A 21,639-nucleotide genomic window follows, 5' to 3' on the forward strand; every position below is an offset into this window, starting at 1 on the left:
CATATATTTAATCGTATCTTAATCTGCAATGTCTCTTCTTTGATCGAGTTTTTGCCTGTTTGGAACACCCAAGCTGAAATTTTTTTAAAAATGTAGCTTGTTTTAGTTTCTGAAACTGTTTCTCTGGTTAAAGCAAAACCCAAACCCTGTACAGTTGTGGTGACGGGGTGAATGCTATGAGGTTAAATCAACAACTGAAATGAGCACTAAGCATCACTTGGATAGTGACTCTGGTCTTTAGAGTAGTTTGTGCAGAGCGCAGATAGCTCAGGGATTAACGGGCCTTAGAGAAAATGAGAAAAGATGAACAAACAAACCAAAAAATAAATAAATAAAAATACAACAGAGAACAGGGGAAAATGAGGTTGAGAGGCAGATGAATGGAGAGAGAGAGAAATCTAATCTAATCTAAAGATGTAATCCTGCAATTGTTGACCTCTTCTCATGGATGCCACCCATCAGTGAGCAGCCTGAGCACAGCAGCGACCCGGTGAAGGTCTAAATGAAACACGGCAGCGAAGCAGGATTACTAACAAAGAACCTCAGCACTGTTGACATCTGCTACCTCCCCACCACGCCCTCCCTCTTCCCCTTCATTCACACCATTTCTTACTCAACCTTAAGCGCTCAGCTACATCTATGAGTGGTAGCTAGGATTGGCCAGTCAGTCAGCCTCAGATTTCGGGTGTGTATTTATCTGTTTTCAACTCCTGGGGGATACTTGAGCTGTGGACTTTGGGATGGGACAACTGGATTGGATACCATGGGTTCAGCCTGCTGCAGAGGTTGGTGCCACACCCACTCTTCCCATCTTTTGCTTCCATCCTTTACTCACATCCTTGATTCCCATGTTTTACTCCCTTAACCTCTAATCCCAAGTTCTTTGACTTAAAACACACACACACACACTTGGAGCCCATTCAGAGCCCAGCTCTCCCTCTTTTGTCTGGCACAGCTTGTATCATGTTGAGTCGCTTGCTGGCTATATGCAGATTTAGTGCATTTTAATGTTGATCACAGAGACTGTGTGTGTGTGTGTGTGTGTGTGTGTGTGTGTGTGTGTGTGTGTGTGTGTGTGTGTGTGTGTGTGTGTGTGTGTGTGTGTGTGTGTGTGTGTGTGTGTTAGATTCACAATCAGCCCTGTGGCTTTTACAGATTTTCTTGCTTACTCGGTGCAGATGATGTAACAGTTCAGCTACACAAATCTACCACTGTGTTACGTCATTTTTCTCCATACTTCGCTGCATTGTTGAAGCTTGACTAACAACTGGGGCAAGTGAATAGAAACAAAGGCCCAAGACCCTGAAATGGTCAAAGTCACATAGTTTATCTGACACAGTGTTTTAAAATATTTAGCACAAAGGTAAAGTATTAACTGACATTAAATGACAAAAGCATTTAAAATGTGATTATTTCAAACAACTGACACATTTCCATCTTATAAAAAGACGTTTAAAAAAAATGACGTAGTCACCCATACGGATCACTGCACGTTAGTGTTTTTAGTGTTTTTCTGCAGGTTAATCTGTGAGGCTTGTTTAATTATAAACCTGTACATAACAACTAGCTTGGCATAGCTATTAGCTTAATTGTTAAATGAATCACTACTAGCTTGGGTTCTTTATTCACCCTTCCCATATTTACCTGTTAGATGTGTCAAATGTCTAGCTGTTCCTTAACCTGCTTTAGTAATATTGATACCTGTACAAAAAACGTAGCTCTGGAATAGCCTTTAGTTAGCTAGACCCCTGTAGTCGTGTGGGCATAGCCACCATTAGCTGTTCCCCAGCAGATTGGGGAAATCAGCCTGGCTGGGTGACCGAGAAAGTGTAGCTCTAAACAGAAGACCCTGGAATACCCCACTCTGTGGCACACCTGCCAAGGCAAACACTGTCATCAGTGGTTATACTGGTTATTGGTGATTCTATTCTGAGAAACATGAAGCTAGACACAGAAGCGACCATGCTAATCATCTTCCAGGGGTAGCAGTGCATTGAAGGAACCCTGAAACTGCTGGCAAAGGATAAACAAAGATTTGGTTAGATTATAATTCACGTTGACAGCAATCACACCTACAGCACGGTATTTGGCACCACTTTCATACTGACTAATGAAGATGTTGCCATGAGACATTTTTAATAATGTTACTGGATGTGAATCAACATCTGATCATCATCAATTTTCTCAAGATCCCCAACAACACTGGCTGAAACATCCACAAAACACAACTGTAGATGATTTTAATCGATAATTCCATCTGGATTAATCACTCCATCAAACCTGTTGCTGATTGCCTGATTTTCAGTTCATTTCTTGTATAATTTGGGAGCTTGGCAGCATTTTCTTAGAAATGGATTCTTGACAATCATTTTCATTTTCATACCATACATTCAGATTCAGTTTGTGATCAGCATTAGTTGTGTGGCTGAAGCTACCCTGCATACCACATTTGCTAGAACGCATGCATTCTCTCCCGCCCCGGCGAGAGAGAAGAGTAGAGAGAGACAAACAGAGCGTGCTGATCAGTGTGCAGCTGATCCGCCTGGCCGTGACAGTACCCCCCTCCCCCGACGGGAGCCTCCCGGCGACCCCCAGGCTTGTCAGGGTGAGCCACATAGAACGCCCGCACCATATTCCGATCCAGGAGGGCCGCGGGATCCAAGAACGCTCCTCCATCCCCTAGCCCTCCCAAACCATGAGTCACTGCAGGCTGCGCCCCCGGCGCCGGACATCCATGAGTCTCGAAATGGTGAAAGCCGGGTGGCCATCAATGACCCGGGCGGGTGGAGGGGGCCTGGAAGGAGGGCACAGAGGACTAGAGAGGCAAGGCTTCACTTGCGACACGTGAAAGGTGTTATGGATTTTCATATTCCGGGGCAGTTTAAGACGGACAGAGAAAGGGTTAATCACAGAGTCGACTTCAAAGGGACCGATGAAAGTGGGAGACAGTTTCTTGGATTCAGACCTGAGTGGGATGAATCTGGTAGACACCCAAACCTTTTGTCCAGGTGTGTAGGTAGGTGGGAGCAGGTCCGGTGGCGATCCACCAGGCGCTTGTTGCGTTCCACTGTGCGGAGAAGGGCAGCCCGAGTCACTCTCCAGGCGCGCCGACACCTCCGAAGATGCTGTTGGACAGAGGGAACAAAGTGCTCGACAACTGGGAAGAGTGGCGGTTGATAGCCCAGGGACGCCTCAAAAGGGGACACACCGGTGGCAGAGGAGGTAAGGCTGTTATGAGCATACTCAATCCATGACAGTTGCTCGCTCCAAGTTGACTGGTTAGTGGACATCAGGCACCGGAGAGCTGCTTCGAGCTCCTGGTTGGCACGCTCCGTTTGACCATTGGTCTGTGGGTGGAAACCAGAGGAGAGACTGACCTGAGCTCCGAGGGCACTGCAGAACTCCTTCCAGACACGTGACGTAAACTGCAGTCCTCTGTCTGACACAATGTCCGAGAGGATTCCATGGAGGCGAAAAACGTGGTTAGTTAGTAGCCGGGCGGTCTCTAGAGCAGTGGGAAGCTTAGGGAGGGCGACAAAATGAGCAGCTTTGGAGAAACGGTCCACAATGGTGAGAATGACAGAGTTACCTGACGAGACAAGCAGACCAGTGATGAAGTCAATAGCAATGTGTGACCAGGGGCGGCTCGGAGTCGGCAGAGGTTGGAGGAGGCCAGAGGGTGGTTGATGGACGCTCTTGTTTTGAGCGCAGGTCCCACATCATAGTTGCTCTCTGCGGAGGTGAGAAGGCGTGAAAAGTAGGCACAGGGGTGAAGCTTACCACCTTGCTGCTGGGAAAGCACCGCACCCACTCCAGCGTCCAAGGCGTCCACCTCTACAACGAACTGCAGGTTGAGGTCAGGTTGGACGAGGATGGGCGCCGAGGCAAAGCGGTCTTTTAGATGAACGAATGCTTGTTGGGCCGGTTCATCCCAGCAGAAGGGAACCTTGGGAGAAGTGAGACGGGTCAGAGGCAGGGCAAGTTTACTGTAGTTGCGAATAAAGCGACGATAGAAGTTCGCAAACCCCAGAAAGCTTTGAAGCTGTTTACGGTTAGAGGGGGTCGCCCAGTCAACAACGGCTTGAACCTTCGCGGGATCAGTTTTGAGGTTACCTTGGTCGATGATGTGGCCCAGGAAGGAAACAGTTGAGACATGAAACTCACACTTCTCCCCTTTAACAAAGAGATGATTCTCAAGGAGACGCTGAAACTTGCCTGACATGGCGTTGGTGGTCAGTGACGGAGCAGGAGAAGATGAGGATGTCATCCAAGTAGACGAAAACGAAGTGGTCAATGAAATCCCAAAGAACGTCGTTCACGAGGGCCTGAAACACAGCTGGTGCATTATTGAGACCAAAAGGCATTACAAGATATTCGAAATGGCCCAGGTGAGTATTGAAAGCCATTTTCCACTCATCCCCCTCCCTTATTCTCACCAGATGGTAGGCGTTGCGCAGGTCCAGCTTTGAGAAGATAGTGGCCCCCTGGAGAAGCTCGAACGCGGAACTCAGCAGAGGGAGGGGATACTTGTTTTTAACTGTGATGGCGTTGAGGCCACGATAGTCGATACAGGGCCATAAACTCTTGTCCTTCTTAGTGACAAAAAAGAAACAGGCGGCAACAGGTGAGGACGAGGGACGAATGAGACCCGCGGCAAGGGATTCATTGATGTATCTCTCTATGCTCTCACGCTCAGGTTGGGACAGGCTGTACAACCTACTGGTCAGAAGTGGTGCGCCTGGGAGGAGGTCAATCCCACAGTCGTACAGCTGGTGAGGGGGAAGGGAGCGTGCCTTATCCTTACAAAACACCTGTGGCAGGACGTGATAAACAGACGGCACGGAGGACAGATCTGGCGGTTCGGAGATCGCTGAATTGGTTGGTGGGTTCATGGCGGGGGTGGCGGCTTTTAAACAGGACATGTGACATTCTTCCCCCCACCCCGAAATACTTTCTTTTCTCCAATCAAGAGAATGAGTCTCGAGCCTAATCATTAACGTGACTGCAACCATCAGACGAGGAGGAGACTGAGAACAGGAGACCTCACCCACCCATACACTCCTCACTACTGGCGGGCGCTGTCTTTTGGCCACGACGGGCAATCCGTGGCAATATGGCCCTTGTGGCCACAATAAAAACACTCACCGGCCCTCCACCGACGATGCCGCTCCTCGGGCGACAGTCTGGAGCGGCCCAGTTGCATGGGCTGTTAACTCTCCTCCATGCTGCCCGATACTTGATTGACCGTTTGCTTGCTTGCTTTACTTGACCGTTTCTTCAGCCAAGGTCCAGAACTCGACCGAAAACTCCGCCATACTCCGCCTTCCCTGCTTCAAATTCAACAATCTGTGGGCGGCCACTTCTGCTCTGGTGCCTCTTTCAAAAACACTTTTAAACTTGGTGAGGAAGTCCTCGTAAGAAATCTCAGGGGCTGTTCTTAAAACGGCTTGCGCCCAGTTCAATGCATGCCCACGTAATAGTTGAACAATAAAGGCAATTTTGGCCCCGTCAGTGTCATACGTTCTTCGTAACTGTCGGAATTGTAACGTGATCTGGGTCAAAAATCCAGCACATTTATGGAACTCACCCGAGAAAGGCTCTGGCGCTGGTAACGATCGCTGCGGAGGCTCAGCGGGAGCCGGCGCGGAGGAAACAGATGGAGCGGCCGCTGAAGGGTCGGGAGCCGGTAACTGAGGAGAAACAGACGGAGGTGGTGAGGGTGGGCTTACCAACGGTATGCATTGAGCGAGGGCTTGGGTGAGCGCAGCCAGCTGTTGGTTAATGTGCTGTAGCATGTGTTTGTGGCGTTCCAGAATTGCCTCCGGAGTGAGGACGGGTTGCTGGGTGGGGGTTGAGTCCACTGAGTCCATGATGGCTGGATCGTTATTGTTACAGTTTGGAGGAGGACTCAAGCGCTGCGTGAGGGAAAAGGGGCTCCAGGGAAGTCCAAGGGAAAAGCACGCGTTCTTCATATCATCCACACACACGATCACTGGCTCTCACTCCAACACTTCCCACTCGGGAATCACATGGGGGGAAAAATCCAGGGAGCTCTGTAGACAGGGAGACAGGGTTAAATACAACGCACAAAGGAAACACACTTAACTCGACTTGCAGTAGCTTGGCTTCACTAACGCGTGGTAGACAACGATCCAGCAACGAACAGCAGTCACCTCCTGGCTTAAATGCTGATCATCTTAATGAGACCCGAGGGCGTGAACCCACAGTGAGTTCCGCCCTGGCGAGAGAGAAGAGGAGAGAGAGACAAACAGATAGAGCGTGCTGATCAGCGTGCAGCTGATCCGCCTGGCCGTGACAAAATTAACAAATTGCCAAATCATAGTTAACAAATTATTATAGATTTTTTTTACAGAGTTACGTTTCTGTGGCGGTGGTGTGGTCCCTGGCTCAGCTGCAGGGGGGGAGTGGGATGGTGAGCTCGAGGGGGCGGTGCCAAGGAGGCTTGGAGGGAGAGGTGGAGGTTTCTCCCTTTATATATAGTGAAGGCGGAGACCAGAGGAGAGTGTGTGTGCTGAAACGTAGAGCCACATGTGTGTGGCGCTTCAATAAACAGCTCGCAAGCATACAGCATACCAGAGTGTCGGGTCAATCTTTACAGTTTCCATAGATACTTTAGATTTTACCAAGAATAAAAATGTCTGTTTTTCAAAGCCTGTAGGTTTTTATTCAGCTTATTATTAAAATGAAGTCCGTCCATGATATTGTTGCTCTGGATCTACTGACATCATTTAAACCTGGTCTTTGTCTCTTCAGCTAGTCTCTCCTGTCAAAAGACAGAAAAAAAACAAAAGTACAGTGGGAGGGACCCAAACACAAATAAATTGTTTTAACCCAATTTAAACTTACACCCAACTTTTACCACCTCCTCCAACCAAACAAACAAAACCTGGCCCCAAATTTTATTTTATTTTATTTTATTTTATTTTATTTTATTTTAGTTTAGTTTAGTTTAGTTTAGTTTAGTTTAGTATAGTTTAGTTTAGTTTAGTTTAGTCACAAGGCTACGGCCCTAAAGGGGAAACCAGGTTTTCTGGTGTCTTTATGAGGATTAAGCTAACGTGACGTCACCTTTCAAATGTTACTTCTCCTGGATTGCAAAAAAGGAAAAAAAGTCAGACTGCTAAAGAGAAACCAGGAAGGAAGCAAAACCCTAAGTTGGATATAATTTTCCTGCACTGTATAATCCACCAGGAAGTCCTCTGAAAGTCTAAATTGCAGCTTGATCATGTAGCAAATAGAGTGGACTTAACAGTCGTCACTTCATTAAATTCCTTCGAGAAACTGACCACCAGGACTTGTCCACTGCTGCACTATCGCATCACCTTTCCTATGCCTGTAAAAAGCCACTATTGTGCTAAAATTCCTCATTTCTTTCTTCTAAGAAAATGACAAATAGGAGCAATTTGTTGAAATATGTGCAATTATACATAGAGCAAAAATATAGTTTATACTAGCTTGAAAGTCCGTATTTGATCTGCCCACCTTTATTCTTTAGCACAGTCTGAACTCTCTTTAAGCAAGCTTTCATTAAACAGTCTGCAGATAGTTGTCCAGGCTTCTTGAAGGACATTTCAAAGCTCTTCTTTGGATGTTTGCTGCCTTTTGTTCCACTTTCTGTCATCGTAATTCCACACTGCTTCAAAATTGTAAGGTCCAGGCTCTGGGGGGATGCAGTCTGTGTGCAATTGTGTGTTTTTCTGTCCAGGTCTGCTTTTACTCCATCTGCACTGTGTTTGGGATCACTGTCATAGTGAAAAATCAAGCTGTTACCAATCAGATGCTTTTCAGATGGTATTGCATGTTAGATTGAAATCTGACTGCACTTCCCAAACACCACTGGCTAAAATGCAGCTCAAAGACCATGAAAGAGTTTCCACCATGTTTTCAGATGGCTGTAGACACTTTCTGCTGTACCTCTCTCGTCTATTCATATTGATTCATCACTTCATAAGACCTGCTCCACTGACTATCACTACAGTTCTTGTTTTATGCCGGTAAAACTCGAGCAATCTTTGTCATTTTTTCATATCAATAAAGAAAGAAACAACATGACAAATTATGTGTGTATAGATACATTGCTATTGCCTAAATCTGCGCCTGAAATTTTCAGTGGTTCATGTCTTAAGTTATAAGTCTTTTCAAGCATTCCACTGAAAATGGTCAGGTACAAGGACTGGACTGAAAATGAGACTAAAAAGCAGACAAATCCAACGATATATAATGAAAAACTGAGCTCAAGTCCACTTTAAACATTACAAGAAAGTCTGGCTCCTTGGAAGCCGAATAGAAAGAAATGATGTGTAGTACAAGACGTTTGCACAGTACAATCGATTTTTACTGGTATTAAAGACAATACTTAACAGTCTCAGCTACACAGTCAAGTTACTCAAGAATAAATGAGTACAGTGTGTTAATACTGGAAAATGTTTCTCACCACGGGTTATGTTCTCTTTCAAACTGATTCTAAAAATGACAAAAACTACACAAAGTATTGTGAGGGTCTCTGTGGATTTCTCTCTCCATACAGCAGTAAGCTTATGTAAGAATGATTGGCAGATGGGCATATTAGACCATCCGCTGCCACAGTGTGATAATCCCACAGGGTGCATACATTGAGCAAACACACAAAACATTTTTTTAAAAATCCACAAACATCCACACGCACACCTCAACCACTTGAAGCTTATCTATTCTCGCTTTTGCTGCAGGTTTTAGTTTAGCTGTCCTTTTGCTTCCACGCTCCATCCTAAACTGCACCTGAACACAAGTCAGTTTTTGCCAAAGCCCTGAAAAAGTAATTTTAGAAATCCTTCCAAAAACCTCTGAGCTGGCTGACACACAGCAGGGTCTGTGCTGCAGGAAAACAGACATCTACTGTCAGCTGGCAAAAGTCATGCAGGGCAGAAGGGACTTGATGTTTATGCATCAGGGCTTATTTTTATGTGCACAAAGATCCCACAGTGAAGTCAGTTTATTGGTGCCCAAACTGTTTGAAATCACATAAGAAATTAAGATTTTTTTCCAATGTGATTTTCAGTTTTAACAATGAACAAGAAACCTGGTCATTTTCCACGACGCAGTCATTTTACAAATAATCACAGAGAAAATGTAAGTAATACAATTTTTTTTAGTTATGAAGACGAGACTGAAGGCGTCTGACTGATTCCTGAAACAAGGCAGTTTTTATGTTTTTTTGCAAAAATGTTAGTTTTCAGACAGATAAAAATGTATTTTCTGGTTTACATATTAAACCAATGTACTCCAGTTTAAAGTACAGCTTTATTTATGCAGCGAACATGCTAAACAAATTCTAGGAAGAGTTAAAAGCACTCAGCCCTCGGCATAAAACTACTGCTGGATTTTCTTACATTCGTACAGTCAGATTAAATAAATAAATGACCCCCTAACAATAGATGTTTAGCACTTTTTTCTGTGGTTTATAGACGCAACAATTAGCCAAAGAAAGTTCCTTTTAACCAGTGTTTACCCCCTGTGTACTTTTCCTGATCAAATTCAATTTTAAAAAACTTCTTAAAATCTGAATTGGAAATTGTGTTTGTATAGCATTAGTGGACAGTATATACATTTATCATGGCTATATGTTAAGCTATTTCACACTTTGAAATGTTTTTCGTACTTAAAGTGCTGTATTTATTTATTGATATTGTATTATTATCATTATCATTATTCATCAGTGTGATTTATTACAGTACTACTGTAATTATGTGGAGATTTTTATTTTTGTTTATTTTTTGGTAGATGCCAAACAGGTAAACTAGTCATTAGTGATGATTTCTCACATAATTACATTCAGTGGTCTGATCTGGCATTTTGTATTATTTTAGTAACTCTGTTCTATTAAAAGTGATTTTTGTCTCCCAGTGTTTATAACTGGCTTTCACAGCTCCTCTGGTATTATACCATGTCACGCTCCTAATGTTGCCAGATTAGAGTTCTTTTTAAAGACAGGTTAAGAAAGTTGAGAATTTGGGGTATTTTTTTTAATACAGCCAGCGTGATTAGCACTGTGTCATTAGGATAGAGAAATACAGTCCACATCCTGACTTACCATGTAACTAAGAACTGCATGTTAGTGCAGAGCTTTTCATAACTGTACAACATCTTATTCTGCTGTTACATATAAATAATTTTGCTGCACTGAGCTTCCCTCGTGCGCATAATGTATTTGATTACTGTGTTTCAAGGAGTGATCAAAAGATGAGAGCCATGAAAATCTAAACATTTCATTTGGCTTAAGTCTGACTGATCTCTGTTTTTAATAATAATTTCTCAAACATGTCAGAATCTTCTACCACAAAGATTTGATTCTGCTCTGACGTGCACTGTGCACCCTGATTTCACCACCAACCTTTAACTGGTCATGAGAATGAATTTCATACCAGTGATAATTGTAGGTGATGACATGTACAACTAAGCAGTGTTCGGCTGAATCGTTTGCAAGCTTGAAGATGAAATGCTGGGCAAAGAGTAAGAACAGGACTCTGCTCATCAGTTTTTTCTTCCAGTATTCAATGATACTGGATTCCCAGTCTGGTTCCCCAGACTGAAGCTGTTAGTACTGGATTCTAATGTAAAGGCTGATGGCATTTGAAGGAGACCGTGCAGGTAATTTTTAATTTGTTTGTTTTTTTGGCCTATAGTCTTTGCATCATCATCACTGGCCCACTCACCATATTTGCTACCTCTTGACTTCACTTCCCAAAAATGAAAATTTATTTGAAGGATTACTTTTTTGCCACACTGGAAAATCCGGCACCCATCACAGAGGCACAAGTACAAGGGGACATGATGGGGCTCTACTGAGAGATGTAAAAATAGCAGCCACACTGAAAATGGTCCAGTGGAGCAGAAAAGGATAACCTTCAATGTGAGATCAGCCAAATTTAAATCAGGTATGGTTTTTGATTTTCATAGGCCTAATCACAGAGCTATTTGATCTTTGATGGATCTTTCAAGCCCTCTGTCAGTCGCCACAGTGGATGAATTAAGTCTCATTAGTGGAATCTTTACTGTGATACCACCTTGATAATCACCAGGACTGAATGATGAATAAATGTACAGTTGGCTCCTTTTCCTGCCTCTACAATAGCTTTCATAAGCAAGGTCCATAAAAACGTTGGTGTATATGCAATAGCTTTAGAAAGATCCAAATAAAGCCATGTTAGTGCATATTGTGATTTAACGTCTTTCTCAGTTACTGTAAATGGAGACTGTTACAGAAGGTCTGTTAGTTAAAGGAGTCTTTATGGCTGAATAGATTTTTTATTTGAAACTGAAACTTCTGGAACAGTCTGCGTATGGCTTGGATTATATATCATGCTCGGGTGGTTTGGGTGATGTGGCGAGCACAGCATGGTAATTGTTTGCTTGCATATTTTATGACAACATATGCTTTTGCATGTATCCATCTGTTATGTTGCAGGGTCACTTCTTGAATGAATTTGTATTAGTTGTGCTTAGACAGATGGAGGATAAGGAAATCGAGTTGTAAAGTCTTAACGAGCCCTCATTGAGAAGGGCAGCGTGTAAGCACACAACTTCACACAACAGCAGAGCTTGAACAAAGAGGAGCCGCCACAGATAAAGGAGTCATGTGGAAATATTTCATCATGCAAAAGACAGGTAGGCACAGTGGTGTGGAACCGTAGCCTTAATGATCTATAGAACTGCCCCCCTCTGAGTTGCCTAGCAACACAAGGGATTTCTTTCTGGAAGAACCCCTCACCAGTGCACATCCCATGCTTTTAACCCTTCAGCCTCTGCTCCCCAAAACAGGCTAATATGAAATCCAGCATGTGCTGCAACCTCTTGCAACAATGCATCAACAGCATCTAACATTTCCACCATCAAACCGTGATCTAGCTTATGCTTCATTCTCAGGAACTCTGATTTATTATTCATGTCATTTTCCCATGCTGCTGAAGTTCGTTGTTTAGCCAGAGACTGAACTGAGTCAAAAACCAAACATGACCAAACCAAATGCTTACTTTAATACCGTCCCTATCACCAGAAAGTTGACAACCATGGCTGATTTATTTAAAGGAATTAAAAAGATGACTATCTATTTAGGTGGCATCTCGGGGTCATGTGAGCAAGTGGGTATCTGTCCTTTTCAGAAAAGCACGCTTTTTCATGTGTAATTAACATTGTTACAAGCTTTGTTAAACCTAACAAAGTCATTAGTGCTTAAACTATATGCACAAATAATGAAACACACATGTATATAATAAATGTGTGAAAGAGAGACCCTCCACCAGAACATCAAAAGTGTGCAGTGTCCTGTGGTGTTTGGTAAAATGATACTGGCATCTGTGGGTTGTCAGGGTAGGACATATCAGTCTTATTCTCACACGTCTGGGTTGGGAGTTTATTGATCTAAGGAGTTTATTGAGCACTCGCTGACAACATACATATCTCTACAACACACCTACCACCAAGCAACAACGGGAAGGAAAAATTCTTTTAACAGGAAAAAACCTCAAGAACCAGCCTCAGGGAGGCTCACCCCCAGCAGATGGCTGTCTGCTGGGGGTGAGGGGAGGGAGACAGGACAAAAGACACACTCTGGAAGAGAGACAGAAATTAATAATAACTGATGATTAAATGCAAAATGGTGCATTAACACAGAGAGTTAAAAAGTTTTGAGTTTTGAGCCTGGCCTACTGCAATGTCAGATATGACAACTAAGGTTCAAGATCACCTGATCCAGCCTTAACTATATGCTTTATCAATAAGGAAAGTTTGAAGCCTAATCTTAAAAGCAGGGACAGTGTGTGTATCCCAAATCCAAACTGGGAGCTGGTTCCACAGAAGAGGGGCTCAATAAAGCACTTCCTCTTATACTGCTGCTTTACTCGTGGTTCCTGGGGTATTTAAAAGTAGAGTGTAGTAGTAGTATACGTATAGGAGAATTTATGTGAGGAGCAGGATTTTAAATTTAACTGTGGATTTAACAGGGACCCAATAAAGAGAAGCTAGTATGGGCAAAATATGCTCTCTTTCTAGTCCCTGTGTGTGCTCTAGCTGCAGCATTTTGGATCAAGTGAAAGGTTTTTAGGACAACCTAATAATAATGCATTACAATAGTCCCAAGTGTATCTGTTTGCAACTAAAATGTTCTGTTTTGACAAACTAAAAATTAATAAATGAAGCAACTACAGTCCTCAGTATGAAGGCAAAACACAGATAACTCAGTATAATTAGTACAGATTAGGTTAAAGAAAGAAATAAAAGTAATTGTTCCTCCCTTTTTACCTCAGCCAGTACATTTGTGTTTTCATCATCATTCTGTCTCTAAACACAAGAGCTCAAAAAGTTTTGGATGAATTCCGTTAACAATCCATCCACCAAGGTTATCAAGGTCAACTTAATGATGATTTCCTACAACTGCGGTATTTACGGTAAGCATAAAGAAAGTACCGTGTACAGATTGAAAAGGTCAATAGAGTGATCACAAGCTAGAGTGATAATAAAGTGATAATAATGCTCTGTTGTTTGTATTGATGGCATGCAGGCACTTTGGATGTCCGACTGACAGACTGAGTCAAATAAAGTCAAATTTTATAAAATGCCTTTCATCTTTAAGACTAAAAGTCCTTTGTCTTTATTTGTACTGGCAACATACAGGAAATGATGCTGGTGTATGAAGAGTCTAAATATCCATCACATTTGACCTTTGACCTCACTTTCACTCTCACATCTGCCCTTCCTTCAAAGTGACCTCAAAATGTGCTTTAATGAAACTATTGTCAAGAGAAAGAAAACAAATGCAATACAAGGAATATATAATGTAACAGTATAACAATAATATTCCCTTAAAAGTAAATAGTGCCCAGAAAATGAGCTGCTTTGATGCTGCCTTTGTTTTTCTTTACGGTGTATTGTTGTTGCAGTAAAGCATTACTTGGATTCCATTCTCACTAATGACTTTCTCTGCTCCAGCTCCAGTGTGAGGTTATGCAGTGCGGTTCAGCCCCACGAGAGTGAGAAAGACGAGGATGAAAGGGAAGTGTGTGAGGGGCGGAGTTTAGGGATTCATGTGCGCGAGTGTCTGCGGAAGGGGTCGTGCTACTGTAACCGGGGAGGCGGTGGTAGATGAGGGTGCGAGCGGGATCATGTGCGCTGTAGAGTCGCTCTCCGTGGTGCTGAAAGGAAAACTCTGGGTCTTAAAAGTCCTGTGATATGCACGAACTGCGACGCCAAGTCGGAGTAGCAAGGGAGTAAACATGAAGTCGATCATAAATGCCTTAAAAAAGGAAGGTAAGAGCCTGCGCACTCTCTTCTTTACTTTTCAAATAAGGCGCTCAGCTTCTGGGCATTGAGACTTCCTTCAGTACACAACTTAGTGGAGAAAGTGGAGGAATTTTGCTCGCTTTGTCTTCGTTCTTGGGTTATTTTAACCGCGTTTGTCAAGCTGTAGGTAGGTCGGCGCGTATTTAGGTTACACGAACCTAAATCTGCGAGTTGTCTGGGGGTTTTTTCGGGCGACAAAGAAAAAAAAAGAGACAGCGCCCGACATTGGACTAGTTTGTAGGTCACAGAAAAGAGAAGAAAATGGGACTGAAAGGTGGAGAAAACACGCACAGACATGACTGCGCCTCGTTCCCCTCACTCAAGCAGACCCCGGGCAGCCGATCCATCTGGCTGTGTGTGAAACAGTGTCGCTGGGTTGACGTTTTCTATTCTTTCGCTGCTATTTTCTCAATGAAGACTCGCGAGCGGAGCTGTGCGTCGGGCTGTGTCGCCTATAGGCTGAGAAAGGATGCCAAAAATCAGCATCCTCAGCGAATACAAGCACAAAGCAGAGACGGACTTCAAAGTATCCTAATGTCATTACTATTAACATTTAGTAAGGATTAAATATAAATAGCACTAATGATGCCATTGCATTTAATGAGCGAGTGAATTGGTTTGCTGTGGTACAGCTCATGTCAGAGTCATGCGCCCACAGGCTGGAAGCTTAAATCAAGTGCCATAACTAAATGAAAGATTATTAATTGAAAATAAGTCTTCGGTGACAGAACATAATATCCATCTAGTACTTATTTTAACTGCCTTACTTGCATAGTTTTAGGTTCTCTGCATCTATAAAGTGTAAGACAAAATATACATAAAAATAACATTATAAAAATTATTGTTATTAAATATAATTATTATTATTATGGGCAATAATTCCAGGTATTTTCAGGTCTATCATAAATGTTTGTGGTGTTGCAGAACATGTGTTTTCTGAGCATCAATATGCGCAGTGTTCTTTTCTGAAATCTCTTGCAGCAAACATTTAGCTAAATTCTATTACTTACATTTAAACTTATATATCAAATCTGAAATCAGCCCTTTATTGGCCTTAGTTAAAAGTACTGTACAAAACTACAAATTACTTGTCTTGAGCAGTAAATGTGTGGTTTCAGGGAATTATGAATCAGCCCCTTTTTGCGTCACCACTGATATGGTAGTGTCAGATAACAGTAATTTACCCATCTGTCATTGTGGCATTTTCATAAAGTGATGGGCGTTCGGCCTCTTGTTCCACTGAACTCAAGTGAAAATGAAAAAAATGCCTTTATAATTCAGAAACTACAAAGAAAGTTAGGGAGGGATTTCATATACATGAAAACCACTGAAGAAAAGGTCCCTATGCTTGAACATCATGTTGTATGTGAGCACCATCATTTATCATAATGTGCTGGATTTAGCAGTCGACAATGTATGACCAATATCAGTTAGTTCAACTTAAATCTCTTTTTTAATCCATGTGTAAAGATGCTGTAGTGTTGTGCATGTTTACTTAGCTTAGGTGAGTAGTTTAGGTGCCCTTGTTGAATTTGTTGTAGTATTCCTAAAAAGAGAGCATCTTGCTGGTAACTTGTGCATGACCATAACCAGGTGCAAGCATTTCATTCGCTTCAACTGAATAGCTCCATCTGATGGAAAATGCAAATGTAGCATGTTCGGCCTAAATATGCAATATTAGCTAAATTGAAAAGAGAAAGAAAACAGCTTCAGAATTTAAAATATAAGGAAAAAAAAGTCCATAATCATCACTTTTTCTGATTTGACAAATATATCTATCTTCCGAAATTTAAATAACAGTAAAGTTGAATGGTTGAGTTAACTAAAACTACAGATTTATAATACCAAAAGCTGATGGTAATGCTTTTTTCATGAGTTTCATAAGTTACTCACATATGTACAATTTGTTAAAGTATTTTAAAGAGTCAATACAGTCACAGTATAGTCCCATAACACAGTCCAGTGAGGGGTGGTGTATTTAACGTTTAGGCCTTTTAAGGACTTAGTATCATCCCAATTCTGATGTTATCGTGTCATTTGACGAAATAAGACATAAATTAAATCTTTAATTCCTCCAGCTGAGAAATGTTGTAAAAGCACATCAGTGTAATTCACTTTTCACACCCCCACAAACTAACGATGAGCTAATGATGACTGTTTAAGAAAGTGCGTTATCTGGGAAAGCTGTTCACCCCCTAGGAGTGAGAGAGCTCATATAACACGTTACATTTATGGAGTGGAGGGTTGGAAACTGAAATTTCAACATGGAATTGAAAATAAGTTTGTCCTGTAAATTCTGCTCAGAAAGCAAATTCACACCTCAGATTTACATATTAGAATCTAATGCAGCTATGTATCCTGTCACATTCAGTCACTGTAATAAAAATATACAAACATATAACAGAGGTGAGCGGGAAGATTATTTTAAAGGATACAATGGCAGATTATATCTATGTTCTTATATTATGTTACCAGTACTGGGGATATCTCAGAATGATCACTGAATGGGTGACATTTAACAAAACGAAGCCAGAAATATACTTTCCGAGTTTATTTATATCATCTGCATTGTGTAAATCTTTTTCTCATAAATAGCTCAGTTGTAGATTGTTCTCGGCAAACACGAGAATCTTGTTCTTGTGTCTTTTAATAGATGATAGTTTATAACGAGCTATAGCTATTATAATTCAGGGCTTGTGTTTCTATGCAGTCTTCATTTAAGTTCTGATAGTTGTGAGGTTTTTTCAAAGAGGATACTTTTGCTATATTTACAGTAATTGTTCAACTTTTTGTGTTTTTATTAAGAAATATCCGGGTCTTGACTGTTGATGGGAGACACAGGGCTAACAGCGGTTTTCCATGTCAACACTAAACACTGCCTGTCTAAGAGTTTCTGTGGTATTATGACACTGTCAGACTACATTAATGATGGGAATGCACATTAAATGTTGGACTCATTATTATTATTAAAATGATTTGGATGTCATATCTGATGGATTTTTGCAGAAAGACGTTTAGTTGTTCCAGTTGGGGCTTTTTTGGGTGTTGGTGTTTAATGACTCAAATAATCTGCCCTTTGACTCAGTCAGTAGTTTGCTATTTATGACTGGACGTGAGACTCTGACGTCTGAGTGAGAGAAATAATTGTAAAAAAAATTCAAATTATGTGTAAATGGCATTGAAACTGAGATTTGCACTGTGGATATTTTAAACCATCTCATCTGATAGTTTTTAGTGTTTATTGTTCTTGGCTGAGTTCCTCACCTTTTCCTCTGCTGTGTGGCTCACAGCATGAAGAAGCAGAGCGAGGAGAGTTAAAATTGTCTTATTAACTGAAGGATTGATTCAAAACATCATTGAATGTTAGTGAGGAGTGACCTTTGAAGGAACACCGACAAAGTTACTTTGCACAAATTGGACTAAGACACAAACAGCATTTAAACTGCATCCATCTAACTACTTGGTGTCTTAGCACAAAGTCTAAAACATTATTTAGCTTGGCTGAGGGCTTCTAAACTCTCATTTGTTTGATATGCATGAAGAGCTTTCACCTACATAGATTCCACTTTTAGAAGTATTACATAAGATGCTTGCTTGACCTCCAGCGTCCAGTGGCCTGGTTAGGTTTAGGTTTAAATGAAGCTTTTGCCTGTATGAGATACCAAAAAGGGAATTTTATAAGATAAGAATTGTGGGAGAGTTGATTTAAAGGTCTTAGTTTCTGAATTGTTGCTTATTTAGCACATAGCTAACTTACCACTTCCTTTTCTGGTAGATGTTGCAAGGTTAGTTGGGATGAACGCATATTTGTGTGCGTGCTTAGAAGTTAATACCAGCCTCAGCAGCTAGGAGGCCACACACACCTCAGGGGCACACACAGATAGCCCAGTGGCTCCTAAATGTGCTAGATTATTAGACGATAGCATCTCTTCATCAACACGTCTGTTGTAGAAAGAGAGAGAGGTCTGAGATATTAGTCCTGGAAAGTGATAATGACTCAGTGAATCCCCCTTCGGATGTTCAGGCTGTTGGGAAGTGCTGAGCACGAAGCTACAGTACAGCTAACAGGCCACAGTGCCTCCTTAGCACCACCGTGTTAATCATCTCCAAATCAGGAGATGCTTATTGAAATGGCTGCGGGCCTGTTCTGTTCGGCTTTCCCTGCACCACCATAATTGCGAGGAGAGTTGGCGATGGCAGCTGTAGGCTCTCATCTCACAGTGTGTGGAGTAAAGAATCCATGGGGGAAATCAAGGCCAACTTCGATTGCTGCTTTAGTGAGACAGTGCAGTGGACTATCATGTACTGACGGTCAGAGGAAGAGCGGCTTAGAGTGGAGGTCATGGCTATCGGGTTTGGTTCAGTGTTTGTGCACAGCTGATCTTCTTGGTGGACTGTATGTTCTCTCCATCATGCTCAAGATATGGATTGCTTAGATTAGTGATTATTTTCTTTGTTCCCTGATTGCAAAGACTTGGAGAACAATTTCATTAAAACAAAACAGACAGTGTGACAGGGTTAGTGGTGACGTTGGACTCAGGGTTAACACTGAGCGGGACTAAATGAGTAAAATACAGTTTATGTGGTCCTCTGCATGAAAGGTCATTTCTAAGTGCTTTATGACGAGTAAATAGTAATCAGCTCACTCTCTCGTGACTTTCTCTTCATGCAGCGGTAATTCAGCTTCACCTACTGATGACTGTAGTCTTTGCTCTGCTCTGCAGCCTCAGTCAGTTCCACATGCTGCCACGTGATCTATTTCTCCACTTTCTGCAGGTTTGGCTGCTTTGCAGGTCACAGAGACACCAGAATCAGAACTTCCATCAGCAGCTGCTTCCAAGGCAGTGGTGCTGTCTGTTGCTCTAACGAAGCAATGAAAAAGACCTGAGAAAGGAAGTGCTGCAACTTACTGTTTAGCAGTCACTAAAACACAAAGATGAGAGTAGTGGAGTTGTGTACCAGTAAATCGGATGCAGATCAGTTGCAGTTTAGGTTATAAAACCTAAACTTAATATTTGAAATGTATGAACTTGGACGATCTGTGTAATTTGCCAAAGAAAATTATGTATAAAAAATAAAAGCACCTCTCTGATTTTGTGTAGTTTCCCCGACTCCTACCAAACCAACAGTGAAGCATGCAGACTGGACTGTTGGGGTCTGAGGACTTTATGTGGTAACATTCTAATGAATGGCAGGACCCAGGGTTGGGTGTACCACCGAACATTGCAATGAATGAATGTTGGAGCTGCTCAGTGCTTCCATCAGGTCTAATAAGACTGACAGAGAAAACCATAGCTGGTACGCTCCTAGTTACTAGCACAGCATACTGAAGGTTTATAATCTTTTATCTTTCACACTTCATTTTTTGCTTTATCTCATTGACTGCGTTGCATTTTTAGAAACAGTTTTTACCGTCAAAACATCTTCCAAAGCTTTATTCTATGTTTTCTTAAGATGAATAGCCATTTTACAGGACCTGGTTGAACTTATACAGTAGTATATGGTATCATAGGAGAAAATACAAGAAGCCCAAGCCAACCACCCCCAGATCTCATTACCGAGAACCAGCCTATTCATTTATGTGCTCTCTAACGGATGTTTGTTTTGGGTCTATATCTTTTGACTTATCTGAGCTACCCAACTAAGCCCTGATGTATTTAATAGAGGACATCCTGGGCTTTCCACTGATATCTCATGTGTTTGGATGGGCTGTTTTAGCTCCAAAGAGGAAGGAAATCACACAAAAAAGTTCAGTGCAAAGGTTCTTTTCTACAGCCGTGCTGAACAGAGACGTTGCATATATGTTAGTACAAATGAAGCTTTCTTATGGTCAAGAGAACCACTAAAACAAAGTGTGACCAGCCAAGTGCAAGATCAGCACAGAATAAAATGCAACAATGGCAAGAAGCGTAATTGCCCCTTTTCTTCCCCAAATTGTACAGCATGCGCTCAGCTGGAGAGGATTAATAAGAATCAGAATGTCAGCAGACCTATGGATGCAATTCAGACTTAATAGCCCTATTTAATGTTCACATACACACTGTGATTGCACAGCACGATGCTTTAGAATACATTGCCTGTCCATCACAGATGCAAATGCAGGATTATGTTTTGATTGTACAGTTTAATATAGAAATTCAGAGCCAAACAGCAAAGATGAGCCTGCAACCATAGGGTTTATTAGCTTTTCTCATACTTATATACTTTCTGCTACTTTTTCCTCAATCAGCCAATAAGCATTAGCAGGATACCCACATTTATCGGGATATTAACATTTACCTTACTGTAAAAACTGAAAGATTAACTGTTGTAATTATCATTCTTAATAGCCTCTTCCTCTAAATATTTGTATTCACATGAGCTTAAAACTTTTCTTTAAAATATTCATATAAAGTGAAAGTTCTATGTTTTTAATCTGGGGACTTCTGTGATTATATGGATTTGTTGTTTAAGCTTAATGCTGTCAAATTTGCGATAAAGGTAAAGTTTCTATTTGACTGCTGGTTCTTTGTGTCATTAATGAGACGTCTGAATCAATCATGGGATGATTCCTTTTATGTTTCATACATGAAAATGTAGAGATGCTACCTACATACTGTACATGATGAATGTCAGATAGACCAGAATGTAATCTAATAAATACTTAAGCACTAAGCAATACAACAAGAGGAGACCTATCTTAAGGACACTGGTAGCCCATCTAGGATTAAGAGGTTCAAAATAAATACAATAAAGTGGATCATTTATGTGAAGAAGAGTGACACAAAACCTCCAAAATCCAACACCAGAGAGGTCCAGAGGTTGAGCCCTTCCAAAGTTATTTGGCTCTCTGTGCGGTATTTCTAAATGGGCATACTGTAAGAGCTCCTTAAAGCTGCAAACATATAGAAATCGATTTCTTTTGATACAAACTATGTAGTTCAGCCTGCACCATTAACTCTGAGCTTGGGCAGTAAATCCCTTTCAGTCGAGTTTAATATAAGGAGCCACAATATCATGGTTTGGTCACTGCCGTCTGATGTGATCCCATGTGTCAACAAAAGGTTACACAATACTAGAGTTTCAAAGAATGAACCATATCCAGGGTCACGTTGGCACTTTTTTAAGAATGAGGGTGACCTCAAGGTTACTGATGTGCTGCAGATAGCTGTCCACACACAGGTGAAAAATGAACTCAGTGACAACTCCAGATCAGACAAGGTAATTCACATTCGAATGACTTATATTGCACTATCACACCAACCTCCAGGTGTTATAGGGCAGCGGTCCCCAACCCCCGGGCCTCAGACCGGTACCGGTCCGTGA

The 21,639-nt window shown here is 41.8% G+C and overlaps 1 protein-coding gene across 2 annotated transcripts in view; it reads left to right on the forward strand.

Moving 5' to 3' along the window:
• The window catches only part of LOC309701688 (SH3 and multiple ankyrin repeat domains protein 2-like), a 303,803-nt gene that overhangs the window by 167,439 nt on the left and 114,725 nt on the right, over nt 1-21,639 (forward strand). The gene's annotated exons all lie outside the window — the stretch shown is intronic.

Source organism: Aulonocara stuartgranti (genome assembly GCF_965226115.1).
Source record: "Aulonocara stuartgranti genome assembly, chromosome: 1".
Classification (NCBI taxonomy): domain Eukaryota; kingdom Metazoa; phylum Chordata; class Actinopteri; order Cichliformes; family Cichlidae; genus Aulonocara; species Aulonocara stuartgranti.